Source organism: Panthera pardus, unplaced genomic scaffold, assembly GCF_024362965.1.
Source record: "Panthera pardus isolate Hobbes unplaced genomic scaffold, ASM2436296v1 HiC_scaffold_17, whole genome shotgun sequence".
Classification (NCBI taxonomy): Eukaryota; Metazoa; Chordata; class Mammalia; order Carnivora; family Felidae; genus Panthera; species Panthera pardus.
Genome location: NW_026526732.1, coordinates 57,879,261 through 57,903,155, shown reverse-complemented (window position 1 = coordinate 57,903,155; position 23,895 = coordinate 57,879,261).

Below are 23,895 nucleotides of genomic sequence, written 5' to 3'. Positions count from 1 at the left end.
CTTTGGAGTAGACAGTAAATATTTTCCAATGAATGAATTTTGAAAATAAACATAAAATCTACTGCTCAATGGTAGTAAAGATAGAAATATAAATGTAGATATAGATATATGGACATAAATATAGATGTAAATTTACCAGTCAACTAATATTAATCTATAAAAACATATTCTCTTAAATGTAAGGCCATATAATGATCTGCATCTGAAAGACCAGCTGTCAGAGAATCTCCTAATCAGGGTTTAGGTTATGTTATTTAAGTGGAAAGATATTTTACAGATGATTTTTAACCAACCCATTTATTTTATAGATGAAGAAACAGATACCCAGAAGTAATAAAGTCTGCTTCTCTATATTTCTGCTCAATTAAGCATTTCTATTTATTCTGTGCCTAAAATCTTTATAGGATAGGACCTATTAATTAGGTAATTAGTTCGTATTTCTCAAATTAAAATGTTCTTCTTTAATCTGGCACATGAACAGAAAACAGTTTCCTCTTTTCAGCTATTACTGAACAAACGTTTTTCCTACTGACTTCCTTCCTGCCTTTCTAATGGCCAATCAGGAAACTTTGGAGATAATTAAGTAAATGGGACAAATCCAAAAATCCTCTGTTCCCTTCAGTTATCAGGAAGCTAATTCAGAAATATTTTAGTTTTTCTTGAAATGATTCCTTAATCTACATATTAAGTTTTTAAATGATAACAAATATGTAATTCCCTAGATATAACCATAATGGATTTGGTCTCATCTAAGGGAAAAGAATGACGTGGAACGAGGCTAGGACTTTTGTGGGCTGAATATAGGACAGTATGTTTGGAGTAGCAAAGAGTCCTGTCTTCTAGGTAGCAGCAGTCTCCAACATGGTTTCCCAGATATTTAGAAAGGGAAGATCTTCCAAGATGAGGTAAAGGGTCGGAGAAATCCAGTAATTGAAGAAAAACAACAATAGGAACCAGGGGAGAGCAAGTCAGAACTCAAGTGCACCAGAGCTGGGTGGTAGGGTGATGTTCCCTGCTTCACAGAAAACTGGCTCCAGGTATTCAAGGAAATTCAGAAAACTCTGTGTTAGAAGAACTTGGAGTTCAGAGGAACTAGGAAAGTTGTTGACCAGAAACTGTGCAGGATAGATGACAATATAAAATAGAACATTGGAAATGGAATCAGCAGCATTTTTCAAGATCTATTTGTCAGAGGCCCTGGGACACAAAATATAACCCTTTAGCTGGCTAGCCAGAGACTGATCCAAAAAAATGGACCGCTGATTCCAGTTTGGAATAGGCAAGTCCAACAGAAATCACACTCACTCTCTCTGTTCCCTGGGTTACATAACTGTAAGAAATACTTAATATCATAGAAGATAATGTGAAAATGATTAATATATAGGATAGTGCCACTCAAATCCTTAATCATGTATAAAAGATATAAAATAACCAATTTAATAATGTGTGTAAATATTTGAAATCTTAAGTCATAGTCAAATGTAAAAATGAATTATTATAAAATATTAATTTTAATATATTGTATGCTGTGCTATAGGTGTTCAGTCTTTATTATATGTTTTCATAATATAAATTTACTAGTTAATATAATTTCAATCTTTATTTCTAAAGAAAGTATTTCTCTAATGTGGTTCATAATAAATCTTGTGGGGGAAGGTAGACCAGGAATAGCTAACAATATATCTGCAACTAGTTTAAGAAAAGAGTGGAACTAAGGAACTGTAATAAAGTTGGCAGGTAGATTCACCAGGACCAGTGGTGAAACTCACCATTACAATCAGATTATTATTTATTTATCTACTTCAGTGCCAGGGATGCTACTTTCCAAATATGAATCATTTAATAAATATTTTTGATTAACTTAATTATAAATATTATCTTTTTATTAGAATATTGGGTTTATTTGGGGCTTTGGGATCAGAAATACATGAGTTTGAATTCCAGATGCACCACTTACCACCTGTTTGGCTCTTGGGATATTAGCTAACTTTCCTAATAAGCCTCTGGTTTTCTGCTTCATTGACAAAATTTACTAAGACCTGCTTCATCCAGTTGTTTTGAGGATTTAATGATAAGAAATATGTCATTAACTTACTCTCTGACATGGAATTTCCTAATACTATTTGGTTTGAGTTAGAGAGGTTAAATGAAGAAAAAAAAAGATGTCTATTTCATCATCAAAAGCAACAGCCTCTGAAAACATTTACTAAACATGTATTGGATTTTGACACTGTATAGCATTGAGAAAACCTTAGTTGCTTTTTACAGTCTGGGTGATAATTTTCTTTAAAACCTTTCCTGAGTCAAAAACAACACGGCTTTTCTGACTGGACACCCTCATCAGGGGAAAAGATTGAATGTCTCATCAGGCAGTACACCCCTGACTGATTCAAGTACAAGTCCTCCCGGAGAACTCCAAGTTTTGTTTACTGAACCACAAAATTAAAGTACCATGGAGGAAATCCAGAATAGCTACAATGCCAAAACATGTATCACACAATACTGAAAGGGCTTCACAATTACTGTATTTACAAAAAGGTTTAACAGAAGAAGTAAATGAAAGTTTTATGGTTCTAAGAAAGGAAACACAATTTTAGTTAACTAGCACTTTTCTACCGTTCTAAACCTTTTAATGGGTGCAGAGGGAATTTGCACTTACTGAAGTAGATCAGTGAAATGATAATTTGTCTTTGAATAGAGTACTTTTATCCCATTAATTTCTGCCATTATGGCAGGAGATAAGATGTAAGCCAGTGACTAACTGAAAATTACGGTCCAAAAAGGAGGAAACGAAACAAAAGAATAGCTTATGTCACATTATATAATATGTATGATAAAATGAATCTTACATAACCATTGATTATAATCCTTTAATGTCAATTATATACACTTAATTTTTGTCTTCAGAGTTATTACAAATCAGTCCCTTTAATAGCTACATTTTATTATTTTTTTACAGTTAACAGAAGTGACCTAGAGCAGAGATAATAGAGAAAAAACAAACAGGTTAAAAAATAGCAAAAGAATAGGTAAAGATAGCTTTAAGACCTTAAAGATATAAATGTCTTAAAATTATAACATTTCCTCTCATGTTTTCTAGATTTGGTGCTAAAGAACAAAACTGATGTCCTTTGAAAAACATAGTGACAAAGAAGAAAATATGTAGAGTACTAAGTTGGGTAAACAACATTTTTAAAATTCAAAAAATTTTTACTGAAGATAAACTAGTAATGAGTAAGTTACTAATCAGGGAGATTAATAAGTAAATGTTGTAAATGTTTATTATTTTTATTACTAAATTTTATTTATTTTAAAATATTATTATAAAAATCATGTAGAAACCATAAAGTACTACAAGTACACACGTATCCACTACCCACCTTAAGAAAGAAAACATAAGCAGTACAGTTACAACTCCCTGTATATCTTGCCAAAACACATTTTCTTCTCTTCTATACAGGCAACCATGACTATTAATTTGGTGTTTACCATTCTTATGAATTGCTTTCTAACTTATATACACACAGAGTTATTTGTTCTCATTTTATTTTGGCTCATTCTGTCTCCTTTTCTAACTTCATGTGTAGAATGTGTGGGTCATTAATTTTCAGCCTTTGTTCTTTCCTTATAAAACTTTTAAAAAGCAATACATTTGTCTCTATTTATTACTTTAGATGGATCCCCAAAGTTTTGAGATCTAATTCTTTATTGTCATTCAGTTCCAAATGTGTTCTCTTTTGCATTATAATTTATTTGATGGAGATGCTATTTAGAGAACATTTGTTTAAAGTTATCTTTTAAGAGGTGCCTGGGTGGCTCAGTCAGTTAAGTGTCCAACTCTCAGACCCTGACTGAGGTCATGATCTCGCAGTTCGTGGGTTCAAGCCCTGCATCTGGCTCTGTGCTGATGGCGTGGAGCCTGCTTGGGATTCTGTTTCTCCTTCTCTTTGTGCTCCTCCTCCCTCAGTTGTGCTCTCTCTCTCAAAATGAAAAAAAAAAACTTAAAAAAATAATCTTTTAAAATTGGTTTCTAACTTTATTAACACGAACATTACAACTATATTAAACTAGATCTTTGATCGCTTCTCGGCCTTTTGGCTAAGATCAAGTGTAAACTAGATCTTTGAAATTTATTGAGACTTTGTGGCCCATGGTCAATTTTTGTAAATATTCCATGAGTGGATGTGAAGAATGTGGCCATTGTCTTCTAGCAAGAAGTGTCCAATATCACTGGGGCACCTCGGTGGCTCAGTCGATTGCGCATCATATTTCTGCTCAGGTCATGATCTCGCAGTTTGTGGGTTTAAGTCCCCCATCAGCCTCTGTGCTGACAGCTCAGAGCCTGGAGCCTGCTTTGGACTCTGTGTCTCCCTCTCTCTGAGCCACCCCTTCTCACCCTCTGTCTCTCTCTCTCTCTCAAAAATAAACAAACATTAAAACAAATTTTAATAAATAAAAATAAAGGTAAAAGCCACTTTAGTTTAAGACAGTTTGCAGTTCACTGGAATTTCACTTCCAATAATTCTACTAAAGTACACACAAAGGAACTTAGAAGGATATATGTACAAAAGTATTCATAACAGCCTTATGGGAAAAAATTTAATATCCATCAGGAGAAAATTTATTAATAATCTATGGAATTATGTAAAAAATGCTATCCAACATTTTTTTAAAAATGAATTAAAACTTTAAATGTGAAGAATCAACTATGATATATTTTAGAGTAATATATATATGCCTTAATATATATGAATCCACACAAATTCATATATGTGTGCTTGGATTTTGAGACAGAAGGGCTGGAGAGAGAGAACTGAGAAAGAGGGGAGGATAGAAGGAGATAGTGAGGGAAGAGAGGGACAGGAAAGAAAGGTCTTTCTATCTATTATTTACAACTTTCACCTATTATTTTATATAGTATTATATTGTTCATTCGTCCCCCACTTCAACAAAAGGGGTAGAGGTAAACATTTTAAATTGGGTGGTGTAATTATGAGGGATAAATTGTGTTCCATAATTTCCCGTTTATCCTTCCTCTCTTTCTGGAATGATGATGTGTTTGTTGAACAGAGAAAAAGGAAAATATGAGAAGCCATTTCTGTAATCGAGGCTGGAAAACCACCAGTCTGAAGGATATCAAAAAAATAAGAAAGATCATTTACAGAGGGATTCAAGAAATAAGGCGACAGAATCAATGGGTCAAAATGGCTGATAGAATGTAAACAATGAGTTTAGGAAAGCATTTAAGAAAAGTGTTCACAGAGATGGACAACAGGGTGGATTGTGCTACTACTATTTACTGAGCTAAGGAAAACAAGAGGAAGGGCAGCTTTTAGGGGAGGGATGGTGGTTATGAGTGCTGAATTTATATGTAACATTCAGGTGGAGAAGTTTAGTAGTTAGCTAACTATGAGTGTCAGGAATTAAAGAGAAAGTGCTGAATTGGGATATCTATATTTCATAGCTAAAATCATGGGATTAAATAACACTTTCTGTATGAATAATTTGTTTTAAAAATGTGAACATTTTGCTCTTCCACTGTTAGGGGTTTCAGCCCTGATATTAGCCATGGCTAAAATCATTGGTGTATCAGCAATTACCCTAGCTTCACTGTCTGTTCAAGATACTTAATTTTCAAAGAGTTATTAATACTTTTCAAACTGTTTTAAATAAGCCAAAGGATGGTTGTCAGGGCAAAAGGCCAGAGAAGGGGCTTAGCTGCTTGTGAGATATGTAAACTTACATGACTTTCTAAAGACCTTCACTGAGGTAAACAACATAGAATAAATAGAACATGATTAAAATGCACAATTTGATAAGTTTTGACAAATGTCGACACCATGAAACCATCACCACAATTAAGATGAGGAAAATACCCATCACCCAAAAATTTCCTCTCCTCTTTTAAATTCCTATTTCTGAACTTCCTTACAATCCTCTCTACCCTCAGTCTCTAGGAAACCACTGAACTGCTTTGTGCCACTACAGGATATTTGTATTTTCCAGAAATTTATGATCATGCAATACGTACTAATTTTTGTCTTCCTTCTTTAAGAAAAATAATGTTGAGGGGTGACTGGGTGGCTCAGTCAGTTAAGCAGCCGACTTGGGCTCAGGTCAGGATCTCGCAGTTCCTGAGTTTGAGCCCCATGTTGGGCTCTGTGCTGACAGCTCAGAGCTGGAGCCTGCTTCTGATTCTGTGTCTCCCTCTCTCTCTGCCCCTCCCCCAACATGGTCTGCTCTCTCTCTCAAAAATAAATAAACATTAAAATCAACTAAAAAAAAAGAATAATAATCTTGAGATTCATCCATATTGATGGATATACTAAAAATTTACTTGTGTATTCCATTGTATAGATATACCACAATTTGTCTATTCACCTATGAAGGAGCATTTGGGTTGTTTCTAGTTTTTGTCTATTATGAGTAAAGCTGATAGGAACATACCTATAAAAGTACTTGAATGAACACATGCTTTCATTTCTCTTAATACTTAGGATTAGAATGGCTAATGCTAATGGCTGGGTGCGTGTTTAACCTTTAAAAAAACTGCCAAACTATTTCCCTACATGTTTGTTCTATGTATATTCCAAACATAAGTATACAAGAATTCTAGTCAGTTTACATCTTTGCCAACAATTGGTATAGTCTTTTAAAAATTTTTAACTTTCGGGGCGCCTGGGTGGCGCAGTCGGTTAAGCGTCCGACTTCAGCCAGGTCACGATCTCGCGGTCCGTGAGTTCGAGCCCCGCGTCAGGCTCTGGGCTGATGGCTCGGAGCCTGGAGCCTGTTTCCGATTCTGTGTCTCCCTCTCTCTCTGCCCCTCCCCCGTTCATGCTCTGTCTCTCTCTGTCCCAAAAATAAATAAAAAATGTTGAAAAAAAAAATTTAAAAATTTTTAACTTTCTAGTATGTATGTAGGATATTTCATTGTGAATATAATTTACATTTCCCCAATAACTAATTATGTTGGCTAGCTTTATCACGTTTATCTCACATCTTCACATCTTCTTTTTAAGTATCTGTAAAATCTTTTACCAATATTGAGTTGTTTGTTCTTTATAAATTTTATGTGCAAGTCTTTTATGTGATTTGCAAATGTGGCCTATATTTTCATTCTCTTAAGAGTGAACTGAAAAACAAAAGTTCGTAATTTTGCTGAGAACAAATTTCAATATTTTTGTGCATGATATATTCATTTGTGTATCATGTTTCTAAAAAATCTTTGCCTGACTCTAGGAGATAAAGACTTTTATACTGTGTCTTCCAGAAATTTTATACTTTTAGGTGATATATTTAAGTCTATGATCTGTTTTGAGCAAATCATCGTATATGGTAGAAGGTACTGTTTGATGTTCATTGTTTTGCATATCCAATTGTCCTAGCATGTGTTAAAAATACTATCTTTTCTCACTCTCTCTCTCTCTCTCTCAAACATAAACAAATATTTTTTAAAAAGGTGGGGGGCGCCTGGGTGGCTCAGTTGGTTAAGCATCCGAATTCATCTCAGGGCATGATCTCAACGCTTGTGAATTCTGTGCTGACAGCTCAGAGTCTGGAGTCTGCTTCAGATTTGCTTCACTCTCTCTCTTCCCTTCCCCCACTCAGGCTTTATCTTTGTCTGTGGCTCTGTCTCTCTGTATCCAAAATAAATAAACATTAAAAAATTTAAAAAAAGGAATACTATCCTTCTCCACTGAACTACATTTTGAGGCCTTTATTTTTACCTAAAAGGGCAACTATGCATGATGATGTATGCTACTACATATTATAAAACTAAGTGGTAAAAATGAATTATGAGATTATAAGTTGCCTTAAAATAGAGAACAAATGGAAAAAAATTATCAGAGGTCCTTAAGTAGATTAATATTGAGTTACCTGTCCATCCTCACAGCAAGACAGATACTTTGTCTGAAATGTAATAAATTAATTTCTGGAGGCAAGGATCTAATTAGATAATTCTATCCTATCTCAGGGGCTCTAGGATGCTTGGAGGACCAGGAAGTAAATGTCCCTTTGCAACCGCAGTCAGCACGTATCAGTAGAATATAGGATGCCATGTTTTGTCACACCCAACTTGAGAAATCATTACACCTTCAAAATTAAATTTATTAAAATTCATATTTGAGAAAAATCTGATTATTTGCATTTTGGCATCTATATATTGCAAATCAAATGTGATGTGTTAGTAAGAAATAGAGCTCGAGTACCAAGAGAGATAAAGACTGTTTTGATACTAATTAGTGCTGCCAGATTGAAAGCTTACCCCCATGTGATTCCTGTTAGGCTCGAGGTTCATTAATCACTTACATTTTAGTGAGACCCTCCTGAGAAATGCTGCCATGTGTTAAACAAATATTATGTAAAATTTAAAAAGTAATAATTTTCTCCAAAATTGAGCTCAATTCATCCTTCAAGGAGACGTGCACAACCTACAGGTGTGATCAGAATTCACTAGATTAAGTAGAAGCCATTCTACTAAGTTCTTCATGAGCTATCCAGGGGGTTCTCTCTGTGTTTCTCCAGGGATTAGCTCTATCTTTATTGTCTGAAGGAGAATCAGATCATCTTCTGTTCCAATTCTAATATCTGAAGGCTTTGCTCATGATTTAGTCACTTACAGTAATTACAGTCTACCCATCCATTTCTAAAAATGCAAATTCCCCTGAGAAGTAGATAAAATGAAGCTCCTCATGTCTTAAAGAATGTGTTCTTAAAGTGGAATTTACAGCCTCTGCCCCCAGAAGCCCCTCAAAAAAGCCAACAACCCCCTGAAAATGCCAAATGTTGTGTTCAGGAGTGTCTATACCATCAGGTAAACAACAATCCCCTAAGTGAGGAAACACTAAGAAGTACCATGTGGGGAGTTATAGTTCTATTAAATGGCTTTCTGTGTGAATGGCTTTACTCACTTAGTGCTATATAAAGAATTTTTCATGTTTTTTTTCATTGTACTCATAATCTAATGTGAATGGCAACTGTTGCATAGTACTGTTGTCTCATAGTTACCTAGCACCTCCTTTTTTAAATTAAGCAACTCGTATTTCCCTATCACAAAACAATTTTTATCCTATGTATTCGTATCTACATTTTGATACAATTCCCAAAAGCTGATCAACTATAAATGAACATTTTCTGCAGCTCAGTTATCATTAAACTGCTTTTAAATGAAAAAGAAAACTATCTTACTCAGTGTACATGTCTGACCCTCCTTCCAGAGTCCATTTTAGTGATACAGCTTTGCTGATGACCTTTCTAGACATCATTTGGTGCGTTCTCCTGGGCTTAAGGCACACCGCCAAGTGAGGAACTTACCTGACTCTAGAGAGCCAGCTTGGCCAATCTAGCCCTATTTCAGGCAAAGCAGACATTAAAGTCTACAATCAATGAAAGAGAGCACTGGTGTAGCACTTGCAAGCCCACAATGCCCCAAGGAAGGACTGTGGCAGTTGCCTAAAGGGAATATGGTGCCTTTATTAGCCCTGCTTCCACTGGGCAAAAGGAAGTTCCAGTACAGGACTTGGATAGGATTCTGATAGAAGTCAGTATCGAACTCTGACATGGGTACCTGGGATGAGGTTTGAATGACCCTATAGTTATGTAAAGTCCTACCAGGCATGAGTAAAAATTACACGGCAAAAAGGACACAATACATAGGGCAATATGAAGATAACAAATAGCAATGTACCTGAGAAATATACATATGAACAAAATATGGCTTCTGGTCTATCATTTAGTGGTGGAGAAATGAAATAAAAATGCACAATGCTGTAGGGAGATTGCTGTAGTCTCAAGTACCCCAGATGAAGAACTTTACACAAATTCACCAAAAGTGCAAATGCAAATGATTTGTAAATAGTATAAAATTGTTCAATATCACTATCATGGAGTTTGAATGCATTGGCTGCCGGGTGGCAGCAATAGCCTCATTCATCTTCCCCCTACAACAGAGCTCAGTTGTAAGCGCCACCAGAATGGCTCCAAAACATGAATTCTGAAAGCAACACTGCAGCCATCCAAACATATGGTGCATTTGGAATACACCAGCTATGGAGGCCAGCTTTTCTTTCTTCCTCACTTCCTCTGGGATATCTAGAAAAAGAAAGTGAATCCTTCTCATGAGAAATCTAGGATCCCAATTAGACTCAACATGCAAAAATGCCTCTTCCTATTAGATACTGTACTTCCTTGGAGCAGAATCTATGTTTTATCTTTGTATACAGTAACTCACAATGTTAGTGTTCAGTAAATAGTTTCTGAATGAAAGAATGAACGCCTGGATTTCTTCCCCAGAGTGTAAGGTAGAAGAGAGCTGACAAATGTTTAAGTATTGTAATAGGGAGGTTTCCATGGGTGTGCTTGCATGTGTGTGTGTAGCTCAGAAGAAACAGATGGGTAGTTTTTAATTGTGTTGACAGAACCTAGGCCTCAACTATTACGAGAATTGTATTCACCTAAAGGTTTCATACAGGATCTTACAAATATGCTCCACTATAAGTTAGGTTATTATATTAAAACCCCTGTATAAATAAAACAGTTCATTAAATGATCATTATTCCTACTTCCTTGGAATTTAAACAATGGGGATATTCTTATGGACTTAGACCATTTCATATCCACACAATGGCAAATCTACAAAAATAATCTAAATTGCATGTTACATTCTTAGTGTAAAAAATGTTCCAGTCTGAGGATACAAGACCTGAGCAGAGATTTGGACAGCTGCCTGGCACTTAGACTGTGGCACAATTTGCTATGCTGAAGATTCAAATTGGAAAATATCACCAGGGTATTAATTGAAATAAGTTATTCTGTTAATATAGTTAACCTTCTCCCTTGGATAATGTCATGGGTTTCTGTTCAATGTAGCAAACTGAATTTTAGTGAAAATAAACACAAATATTTGGAAATTACAGTTTGTCAGAAAATATGGATAAGTCTGGATATGGATAAGCAAAGTGTGTATACATTTATTTATCAACATTATTAAGTGAAATAGTATTCTTAAATTTGAAAATCATGTTAAATATTAGCCTAAAGCCAAATTCATTGTAACGGAGATTTAGACAGATACTTAACCAAAGAAGTGATGTTTTACCTCTAACTTAATGCCTACCAAAAGGGCCTATAAATTACAGTGAACAAAATAGTGTAGAGTTGAAATGATCATTCTTAGGAGTTGACTGAATCTCAGTTTGTTGTCTCTGTGCTTCAACATTCAGTATCCATTTACCCTAAGAAATACCATGGAATTTAGACCTCTGATGCATAGAACTGAGATATGCCAAATTTCATTGCACTAATTCATCAGTAATTTGATTTTCAAAAAAAGTGGAAGGGAAGCAGGCTGCTGCCTACTTGTACAGTTTAACTTCTATTTTACCAGACTAGTTTGGTATGTTCCACTTCATGAATATGCAATACAAAGACATGACACCAATATATACAAATGCAAGGATTCATTATCTTATTTGATTGCTCAAATTAAGCTATTACCTGGTCCCCCCTAGCAGTTAATTCTCTGGAGTCTCTCTCCCTCTCTTTACCTATGTACCTCCCCTGCCCTCCCCTCTTTACCGCCCCCAGTGGCCCTTGGGTAGCCTACATTTCCTTTTCCTACTTTGGGAGAAGGATTGGAAGGTCACAGACCATCCTCAGAAACTCTGAACAGTTGCCTGCATATTGGGACTCTTCACTCACTTTGGAAAATCGGTCAATTCTTAAAGATAACTATGTTGTTAACCGTGCTTAATTTCCCACATTTCCTTTCTAGTGTTTAGACATCTGATGTTACTCAACTAAGACAAAAATGTTATAAAACTGTGACACACAACTGTTAAAATACAAAAGATTTTTTTTTTTACAACTGGGATGTGAAATTACAGCCCTAAGATACCAAATAATTTTCAGTAAATGCTTCACTGTAGTGCATATTAACAGTTGGATATGACATCCACATTCTGCCAACTTCTAGATGCTGAGGCAGGACGAGGAAGGAGGTGCTGAGATTATAGTAGAGCGCTCATCAGTTGGTTCAGTGCTCCTGCTGAGCTAGCCACTGGGTCTCATGCTTGTGGGTACAGCTAGTGGCAAGTCCCTGCAATCAGAAGCCATCACTAACAGAAAGACTCTGCAGTCATTTTAATCAGTCTTCAGCAAAGCTAGCATTAAATGTACTAAGTGGATACATTTTCCTGGGAATTGCCACTGTGGCTTTAGTAATCTGCTTGAATTGAGGCAGCATGATACAATGTAGAATCAGTGATGATGGAATCAAACATTCTACTGGTCCCAGCCTGGGTATATTCTATAAAGTTACTCTAAGTCATGATCTAGGGAACAGCATTGTTAATAACTCACAAGGCAGATAAGCGTTGTTAATAACTCACAAGGCAGATATATAGAAGGCATATAAAGCATGTCTAAGACATTATTTAAATGGGCCCTATAATATTTACACAATGGAGAAGAGTTGAAAATATGGTACTTTATGTTTAAGTAAAATGTATGATTCAATCTATTGAATTTTTCAAGCTTTTTTTTTACACACATTTTGATTCAAAATGTCAAATGAACCTATAAGGTTTTGTTAAAAACCAACAGCCCCTGTTCCTCTACTCCTCACCCTACTGCATACCAGTAAACATTTTTCTCTCTCTTACCTACTTTTGTACATATTCAAAGATTAGCCACACATTTCTTAAGTAGCATGCTTCTCTATTTCCTATTGGCCTCATATTATGAAAGACAAGGATATAGCTCTTCTCATTCAATTCACTCTGCTCTCATTCAATTCTCCACCCATCTTGCAACCATAGTTATGTCATATTTTAGACAAACCAATATTCAGTGTGTATATTATTATTACTATTTCAATATTACTCAGAATTGAGCCATGAAATCTTCTAGAATTATATGTGCTATCTTGTAGGATGTTTTCTTCCCTCTGGGGCTTATAATTGCTTCAGGATCTCCACTGTCTGATTTTTTTGTGTGTGTGTGTTTTTTTTTATCATGAATTTTCCCCCTTAACTGTAAATCTTCTATTATTTTTTTAAAAATCCAAGTAATCTTTGGTTTTTCAATTTAGAAACTTATTTCCTGCCCTTGTAGAAAACAAGATATAAAGAAAGTAAAAAGAATAATTCTGTAAGTACTCATGCACTCACTATTCAGTTTAAGAAATAAAGGATCACATGAAATATAAAAGACTTCATGTACCTTCCCCTGATATATCCCCACTCACTCATGTAAACTGTCCCAAAGTTAATGTTCATTATTCCTATTTATTGTTCTATACTTCTTCCATGAATATATACATACCAAAGCAAAATGTATTATAGCTCAGGATATTATTAAATATTTTTGAAATGTTACCATACTGGACCACTTTCTTACACCAGACATGAAGATAAATTCAAAACGGATGAAAGACCTAAATGTGAGATAGGAAACTACCATAATCCTAGAGGAGAACACAGGCAACAACCTCCTTCACATCAGCCATAGCAACTTCTTACTAGATACTTCTCTGGAGGCAAGGGAAACAAAAGCAAACACGAACTATTGGGACCTAATCAAGATAAAAATTCTCTGCACAGGGAAGGAAACAATCAATAAAACTAAAAAGCAATCTAAGAAATTGGAAAAGATATTTGCAAATGACGTATCTGATAAAGGGTTAGTATCCAAATCTATAAATAAATTGGCAAACACAGCACCCCAAAAACCAAATAATCCAGTGAAGAAATGGGCAAAAGACACGAACAGACATTTTTCCAAAGAAGACATCTAGATGGCTTACAGCCACATGAAAAGATGCTTAACATCATTCATAATCAGGGAAATGCAAGTCAAAACTACAATGAGACATCACCTCATATCTGTCAGAATGGCTAAAATTAACAACACAAGAAACAACAGGTGTTGAGGATGTGGAGAAAGGGGGACCATCTTACATTGTTGGTAGGAATGCAAACTAGTGTAGCCACTCTGAAAATCAGTGTGGAGGTTCCTCAGAAAGTTAAAAATAGAACTACCCTATGCTACAGCAATTGAACAGTACTAGGTAGTTACCCAAAGGACACAAAAATACTTATTTGAAGGGACACATGCACCCTGTTTACAGCAACATTATCAACAATAGCCAGATTATGGAAAGAGCTCAAATGTCAATCAACTGATGAATGGATAAAGAAGTAGTAGCCATAAAAAAGAATGTGTATATATATACATTATGTGTATATATGTATATGTATAATGTATATATATGTATATATATATATATATAGTGTGTATATATATAATGTATATATACATTATATATACTTATGAGAGAGAGAGCATGCATGCCACAAAAAAGAATGAAATCTTGCCATTTGCAAAGACATGAATGGAGCTACAGTGTATTATGCTAAGTGAAGTAAGTCAGTTGGAAAAAGACGAATACCATATGATTTCACTTATATGTGGAATTTAATAAATGAAACAGATGAACTAGGAGGTAAAAAGAGAGAGGCAAACCAAGAAACAGACTCTTTCTTAAAATTTTTTTTAATGTTTATTTATTTTTGAAGGAGAGAAAGACACAGCATGAGCAGTGAAGGACAGAGAAACAGGGAGACACAGAGTCCAAAGCAGGCTCCAGACTCTGGGCTGTCAGCACAAAGCCCAATGCAGGGCTCCAATCCACAAGCTGTGAGATCATGACCTGAGCGGAAGTCAGATGCTCAAATGAATGAGGCACCCAGGTGCCCTGAAACAGACTCTTTTTTTTTAATATGAAATTTATTGTCAAATTGGTTTCCATACAACACCCCCCAATGCTCATCCCAACATGTGCCCTCCTCAATGCCCATCACCCACTTTCCCCTCCCTCCCACCCCCCATCAACCCTCAGCTTATTCTCAGTTTTTAAGAGTCTCTTATGGTTTGCCTCCCTCCCTCCCTAACTTTCTTTGCCCCTTCCCCTCCCCCATGGTCTTCTGTTAAGTTTCTCAGGATCCACATAAGAGTGAAAACATATGGTATCTGTCTTTCTATGTATGACTTATTTCACTTAGCATAACACTCTCCAGTTCCATCCACGTTGCTATAAAAGGCCACGTTTCATTCTTTCTCATTGCCAAGTAGTATTCCCCTGTATATATAAACCACAAAAAACAGACTCTTAAGTAAAGAGAACACACTGATGGTTGATGTAGGGAGGTGAGTGGGGGGATGGGCTAAATGGGTGATGGGTATTAAGGAGGGCACTTGTGATGAGCACTGGGGTATTGTACATAAATGATAAATCACTAAATTCTACTCCTGAAACTAATAATACAATATGTGTCAACTAATTGGAATTTAAATAAAAATTTGAAATTACAAAAAACAAAAGAAAAAGAATAAAAAAAGTAGTACTACCATACTGTTGTTAAAAGAAAATACAAATTAGAGACTGAACTTGAAAATTCCCTGACCAGACAAGACCATTTAAATTGTAAGCAAAACTAAATCTAGCTTATTTCATGAATATAAGCAAAAGTTAACAGGTTATTTCTTGCAAATTCCTATAATGTTCATAAAAGAAACTTAAGTCATTTTCCTAAAATTGTTTAAAATTATCTCTTTTAACTAATCCCTGACATCTAGACACTGTAATAACCAACCAATACAAAGGTTAAGCAACTTCCTCGTTTTCACTTTATATGCCATCCTGTAAAGTCATGCCTCCAAGTTTCATATCAGCTTTGGACTTGAAAGCTCCCAGTTTGTGAACTTATATGTACAAAAAATTTTTACTAAACACTATTTTACCTATCTGGTTTTATTTTTATTTTTTTTTTACTATTTAGTTTAATTTTAGAGAGAGACAGAGAGAGAGAGAGAGAGAGAGAGAGAGAGTACATGTGCAAGGGCAAAGGAGGAGGGAGAGGCAGAGAGAGAGGGAGAGAGAGAATCCCAAGGAGGCTCAAGTGCAGAGCTCAAGTGCAGGCTCAGTGCAAAGCCTGACTTGGGGCTCAAACTCTCAAACCATTGGATCATGACCTAAGCCAAAGGAATCAAGAGTCAGACACTTAACTGACTGAGCCACCCAGGCGTCCCTTACTATTCTGGTTTTAAATTTTACTGTTTCTGGATTTTTAACACAGTACAAATTTTTCATTCTTTCTATGTTTTCACTTGACATTACAATGTTCATGAGTTCATTTATGCTGACACATGTTATTCTAATTCACTGACTTTCACTGCTCTATGGCATAACCATTATGTTCAGCATGCATGACTAGTGGAAGTAAACATAAAGCTACTTCCTTTTTATCTTCATGTCACTGTAAATCAACGGTGTGGTTCTACTACCTGCCAAGACAGAAAATGAAAAATTCAGACAGATCCAGGATTAAATGGATACTATGAGAGCTTTAGGTCATAAAACAGTACCAATTCACTGTTTAAAAGGTCCAGTCATGTATGATTATCAAAGTCCAAATCTGTTTTAAGTTTAGGCTTCTCTTCTCTCAGGCTTCCTCAGTATAGGAAAGAAATTTGTAGTTAGCTACAAAGAAGGACATGGCAGTTTCTTGGCATTTTGACTCCCCTTCTCTCAACTCCCTAACATTATGGAAGTTATCTCTCAAACACAAGGGGAAGAAATACAGAAGAATTTTAAAGTTGCTCATTCCAACATTTGTGAACTGGGGCCGAAGCCAGCAACTCCCAGACTTTGTTTCTTTTCTTTTTTTTTTTTTTTTTAATGTTTTATTTACTTTTGAGACCAAGAGAGACAGAGCACTGGCGGGGGAGGGGCAGAGAGAGAGAGAGGGAGACACAGAATCCAAAACAGGCCCCAGGTTCTGAGCCCTCAGCACAGAGCCTGATGCAGGGCTTGAACTCACAGACTGCAAGATCATGACCTAAGCCAAAGTTGGACGCTTAACCGACAGAGCCACCCAGGTGCCCCCAGACTTTTTTATATGACAACAATAGGCCCATTTTTTTTTCAGCCATAGCTAAATAACATCTAGCATTACTTATAAGCCAAATGTATTTCAAAAAACAAAATATTTCAATGTTATTAGAGTGAATTATCTGCATCTGCTATGACAATCACGTGTCTTTTTTCTTTTTTCTATTGTAATCTGTTAGTATAGTGAAGTAACTCCAGGGTTTTCTAATGGTAAATAAGTTTGTATCTCTGTGATAAACCTTATTTTTTGTGTCTACATATATATGTATATCCCATATATATATTCTTAATTCTTACATGGTTTTCTCTTTCTAAAACTCTGATTATATGCGTATTGAATATTCTCATTTCATCTTATCTTTCATAATTTCTACTTTTTTCACTATGATTTCAATTCTGTATGCCATTTTTATGTCTGCCGGGTTACTAATTCTTTTTCTAGCCATGTTTAGTTACCATTTATCCAGTTTATTGAATTTGTAATAAATTCTCAAATTTCTCTGTTTTAAATCTGACTTTTCAATTTTTATTGCCTATTGGTTTCTAGTTATTAATATACTCCTTTTTTCTTTAAATATCATAAACATATTTATTCTATATTCTATGACTAACCTTCCAGAATCTGTAGATGTTGCTGAGATGTTATTTCATGATTCTTCTTCATATCATCTTTTTCTTTATGTGAAAAGTGATTTTGGATCATGAGTTCATGTTCCCTAACACCTCACCATAAGGAATTATTTGACACCTGGGTTTAAAGTTTGTTTTTCCACAGCTATGATCCTAAGGCCCTGACCTTGAGCTAACTTGAGTTTACCAATGTCTAGCAACACATAGAGGTATAAATTTTCCATTTTCAGGTTTAACATTTCAAGGATAAAATTTCTCATTGTCATGTTATGCTTCTTTAATTGAAATTTTACATCACTGTTATTATTACTTTGTTTGTATTTGTCATTTAGTTGATCCTGACAAATAAAAGGTCCAAACTCCTAAAGTAGCAGGAAATGCTTTTGATTATGAAAAAAAGATATTTAACCACCTGATTCTACATTTTAGTCTGTATATGAAAGATAATGGATGTGCTTTTTAATAATGTTCATGTATTGGGATTGATAGTAGTTATATTTAACAGCCCTATAATTTTAAAAATTTCCTGTTTTGTGGACATCTTACAGAATGTTTGTCTTAACTTCCAATATCTCTCATTTCTGTGAAAGTTTTAACTCAAATGTGGAAGAACTAATTTGTGTTTATAGGTGTGCAAGAAGCAACTGAATAATCAATATATTATGTTATATAAATCCCTAATTAAAAATCAAATGTTCAGAGTGATGACAGTAATGTGTAGTATTTACGAAAAACAGAATGGCCAGAGACAGAAATAATTTGAAATGCATTATTTCTATCATATTTTTTTCAATTACCACATAGTTATAATTGTGTGGTTTTTATATTGGTCCATGAATCAAGTGTAAAACTTGTTTTTTAAATTTAAATCCCCTTTGGAATTTATGAAACAATAATAATAATTAATAATTTGTGGACTTATGTAAGTTGAAATCCACTATATGTAAGATTCAAAGAAATAGTTTAGAAATCCAAGAGAGAAAACAACTTTTGGGGTTTAGATATCAGAGATGGCTGTGTGTGAAATAAGCATTTGTGGTTTAGGTGGCATTTGTAACCCCTAATACATCTCAAGAACAAGTGTCACTCAGTGCTAATAATGTACACCTGTGTAATTAGACTGCTGGACCTCAGCTCCTGCTGGTTGTGTGGACTTCAACAAGATCCTAAATCCCTCTACACATTGTTACCCATACCTGGTAAACGTGGATAATAATAGTATCTACATCAGAGAGGGATTGTGGAGATTTTGAAAGGTACTATTTTGAAATCTTCAGCATAGAATCTATTAAGAACTCACCAAACTCCACACCCAAAAAACAAATAATCCAGTGAAGAAATGGCAGAATTCTGACATGAATAGACACTTCTCTAAAGAAGACATCCGGATGGCCAACAGGCACATGAAAAGATGTTCAATGTCACTCCTCATCAGGGAAATACAAATCAAAACCACACTCAGATACCACCTCACGCCAGAGTGGCCAAAATGAAGAAATCAGGAGACTATAGATGCTGGAGAGGATGTGGAGAAATGGGAACCCTCTTGCACTGTTGGTGGGAATGCAAACTGGTGCAGCTGCTCTGGAAAACAGTGTGGAAGTTCCCCAAAAAATTAAAAATAGTTCTACCCTATGACCCAGCAATTGCACTGCTAGGAATTTACCCAAGGGATACAGGAGTGCTGATGCATAGGGGCACTTGTACCCCAATGTGTATAGCAGCACTTTCAACAATAGCCAAATTATGGAAAGAGCCTAACTGTCCATCAACTGATGAATGGATATAGAAGATGTGGTTTATATATACAATGGAATACTACTTGGCAGTGAGAAAGAATGATATCTGGCCATTGGTAGCAACGTGGATGGAACTGGAGAGTGTTATGCTAAGTGAAATAAGTCAGGCAGAGAAAGACAGATACCATATGTTTTCACTCATATGTAGATCCTGAGAAACTTAACAGAAGACTAAGGTGGAGAGGAAAGGAGGGGTAAGTTATAGAGATGGAAGAAGACCAATCATAAGAGACTCTTAAATACTGAGAGACTCTTAAATACTGAGAACAAACTGAGGGTTGATGCGGGGGTGGGGGAGAGGGGAAAGTGGGTGATGGGCATTGAGGAGGGCACCTGTTGGGATGAGCACTGGGTGTTGTATGGAAACCAATGTGACAATAAATTATATATATATATATATATATATATATATATATATATATATATATATATAAAGAAATCTATGGGGGAAATAAGAAAAATAAAATAAAATCTTCAGCACAGAGTCCAGAACATACAAGTGTCCAAATGGACATTCATCTCTGAAGACTCTGAAAAAGTCAGGATTTTCAAAGGTCAGTCTAGGAAATTAAATCCAAATGTTGAAATAGGAGCTACTGCTTTAGTCAACACCATATTTTTGTTCCCAACAATCCTCAAACGACTTCTCTTTATGGTTTATCTTTCAAACAGGTTTAACAGACAGCAAGCAAAGACAATTGGCTGTAGGCCATAGGGATGGAGAAAGTTTACCATGCATCCAATCATTTGCTCTGCCATTTTCTTCTTGCACAATATTTTGAGTCTTTAGGGGAGCAAGTGATTGGACATATTGTTTTTGTGTCACAAAGACCTGGTTTCTCAACAACCAGATTTGGTCACTTAGTATTTGGTGATCTACAGCAAGAATAACTTGATAGCACAGAGCCTAGAGCAAACTAAAATCTCAATAAACACAGTTATAATTTATTATTATTATGAATAATTTAAGAGTTAATGAAATTTGTCTTAATGAATGTGAGAAATTTTCTGTCGAAAATAACTTAATCCAGTTGCAAATTTGGTTCAATCATCTAGAATAACCCAGAAATGTTTGTTGGGTCTTCTTCATGTTAGAAATGCTTAAACAATCAGCTTATTGAATTTGCTAGGGTGGGTATAATCTTTTTTTTAAAGGGCTTTCATTTAATATCTCATTTTATTCTTATAATTTCTGTATGTGGTAGGATCAAAATTACCACCATCATTCACAAATGAGAATACCAATGCACCAGGTAACTGAAAGACAACTAAAATTACAAAATCTCATAGGGACAGAAGTATAGGAGGAAAGAGAAAAAGGAGACGTAAGCTCTGGTCCTGACTTTGCCTCTAATGAGCTTGTCTTTGTATGTACAACAGGGACAAAACTGTCTGTTCTACCCAAAAGGCTCACATTATGATTCTGAGAAGCAAAGACAATAATATGTAAAATGTGAAAGTACCTTGAAGCCCACACATTGCTAGACAAATATAAGATGATATTATGGAACCTAAAAAATCACATTATGCAGTTTGGGCTAAATCTAGCTCTAGCTTCTATGTAAAAAAAGAAAGATGACTTTTCTATACCACTCTTGGAGAGAAAAATTGACAGAAAAATCTTTTATGACAGGAAAAATTTCTTGTATTTCTTAAGGAAAGAAAAGTTTTATTTCCTACTGGGAGAGAAAAGAACTCTTATAGGACAATGTCGCAAGAGTCATGAACTTAAAATCAGGATATTTGGGTTTAAATCCTGCCTTTGGCACCAAGTAACTGTGCAACTGTTCTTAAATTCTTAAAAATGTTGACCCCAATTTATTTTGTGTAAAGTGAAGTTACACTAGACTATAGTGAAGGTCTTTTTCAGCTCTGACACTCTCCATTGCTACAATTCTGCTTTCCAAGCACAGGGCCTTTGTGAAATTGCTAACTTGCAGTGACACCTCAGCTGAATTGTGGGACCTATAAATGCAATGCTCTTAATAATGGAATTTTCCAGTTGACTGGGAGGCAAGTTTATCTCAGGATCTTATCTTTTCATATTCTTCTTCTCACTACATTTTTGTTTTTGCTAACTCCCTCTCACAAATTTTCCTTCCACAATCATCTCTGATATTCCCTTTCCCTAGCCCTCCCTCATCTTTTTAAATTCCACACTGTCCTCTTGCATCTCTGGACAGAAAACTTCAGAACTATCCTTATTTGGCAATCCAAACTATCACAACACCTTCAGTGCAACACATTTTTACAAGCAAATGAGATAACTAGTACCAGAACTTTATAGGGGAGTCTGTGATAAGCAGAATAGTGCCCTCCCAAAATGTCCCTATCCTAATATGCAGAACCTGTGTATATATTACCCACCATGGGAAAAGACTTTATAGATGTATTAGATTAAGGATCTTGAGGAAGGGAGAGTATCCTAGATTATCCAGGGGGACCCAATGTAATCACAAGGGCCTGAGGAGGAAAAAAATCTGAGGCAAGAGATTTCATATCAGAAAAGAAGATATGACTATAGAGGCAGAAGTCAGAAAAGGGAATTTGAAGATGCCACACAGCTGTCTTTGAAGTTGGTGTTCAGGGCCACAACCAAGAAATGTAGGCAGCTTCTAGAAGCTGGAAAGACAAGGAAATGGATTCAGCCTAGGGTCTCCAGAAAGAACTCACCCCTGCTGAACCCATAAAACCCATTCTGAACTTCAACCTACAGAACTATAAGATAATAAATTTATGTGGTTTTTTTTAAGCCACCAAGTTTGTAGTAATTTGTTACAATGGCAATAGGAAACTAATACTAATTCCTCTGCTGTTCTCAGTAGTTTGTCTCATCGCTAAATTGGGTTTGTCTTAACTCTCAACTCCTGGAAGATCTTCAGAAGCTGTGTATATTTTGAAATTTTCCAGAGTTGAGGCTCAAGGCAGGCTGCCCAAAAATATGCCAAAGTGGCATACTGATTATTTTGAATTAGTTACTTGAGAAACAGCTAGTGCAAGAAAGACACTCTCACCCTCTTCTCTGTTTCTCTGGAAGCAGAAAATAAACCTGCCACGTGGAAAGTATATTTCCTGCACCAGGAGTCAAAGAGACATCCATATTGCCAGATATTAGGAATTCAGGGCTGAGAAGGCTATGTAAGAAACTGTGCTTAGTTTATTCACTATTTAGTACCTAAGCCTAAGTTTCTTTGACTTGTCAGTTCTTCTTATTGTTTCTTTGTCTAAAGATATAGAAGATGCCTGCTTTGATCACTTCTCTGAGCCTCATATCTTTGGGGTTCCCATACACAGGAATTAAATTTGTTTTGTTTCTCCTATTAATCTGTCTTGTGTCAATTGTTATACCAGTCAAAAGAATCAAGAAGGCTAGGGAGAAATTTTTCCCTCCCTGATACCAGAATGCTCCAATCCCTAAGTTAGTTATTAAGGTAAAGAAAAAATAAATTAAGGAGAAGTACATTCTATCACAAAGCAATTTGCATTGCATTTCCATTCCCCTTAATCTACTGCTAGCATAATTGATGTCCTCAGATAATCACAATGAGCTAGCTTATAAGAGATTTCTAGATAATGTTTGAGGTTGTTTACAACCCTGAGCTTACATGATTATATTGTAAAAACAAATTAGAAGTTACCCAAACATATCAACTCATATCTCCTTACTGAAGTATGTTCCGAGTAACTCTGATTAACAGAATATATCATCTTAAATATTATTAGCTAGTGTGCTTCTAAGTTCTCTGAATTACTGATTACTGGTAGTTGGATATTTTTATGGATGGGGCTATCTACTTTTAAAATCCATTCTTCTTTATCTATTCATGAAGAACTTGAGGAGCAGCACCCTCATCAATCAAACATACACTATGGCACCATACTCCTATTCCATTGTGGAACCATACTATTTCTGTATTTCTTAATAATAACACTAAGGATGGGAAATGTTAAAATGTGAAAGTAATAGTCACTGATGATCATGGAGGCATATGTGGAAGAGAACTTAATTCAGTAGATTTTCTTGAAGATATAATAAGTCACAGAGGAAAAGAGCCAGTCTGGGAAATAAGGAGAGAGAACAAGAATAACCTTAAAAAATAGGAAGTATACATAAAGAAAGAACCCCAAATATCTTTATAGTGTCATGGCATGCCGAAGACATTATACAAGCCAACTTTTTCAGAATCGTGGATTTAGGGGACATGGATTTAAGAGATAAGGCCTGAGAAGTAGTGAGGACCCAATCAAAAAGGCCCTGATATATCAGTGCTAAGGAATTTGGACTTTATCCTACAGAATGTATGAAGCCAAAAGAGTACTTTAAATGGAGAAATAACATAGTTAGTGTTGTGTTTTAAACACTTGGGACCCTACATAGATGACAGATTTGAGTGAGATGTGTATATGGGCAGGAATCCAAGTTTAGAGGCTGTTGTAACACTTTGATTGAAAAAGAGAATCAATAGTGATAGGTATGGGAGGAGGTATTTATTAATTGGTTGTGAAGGTAAAGTT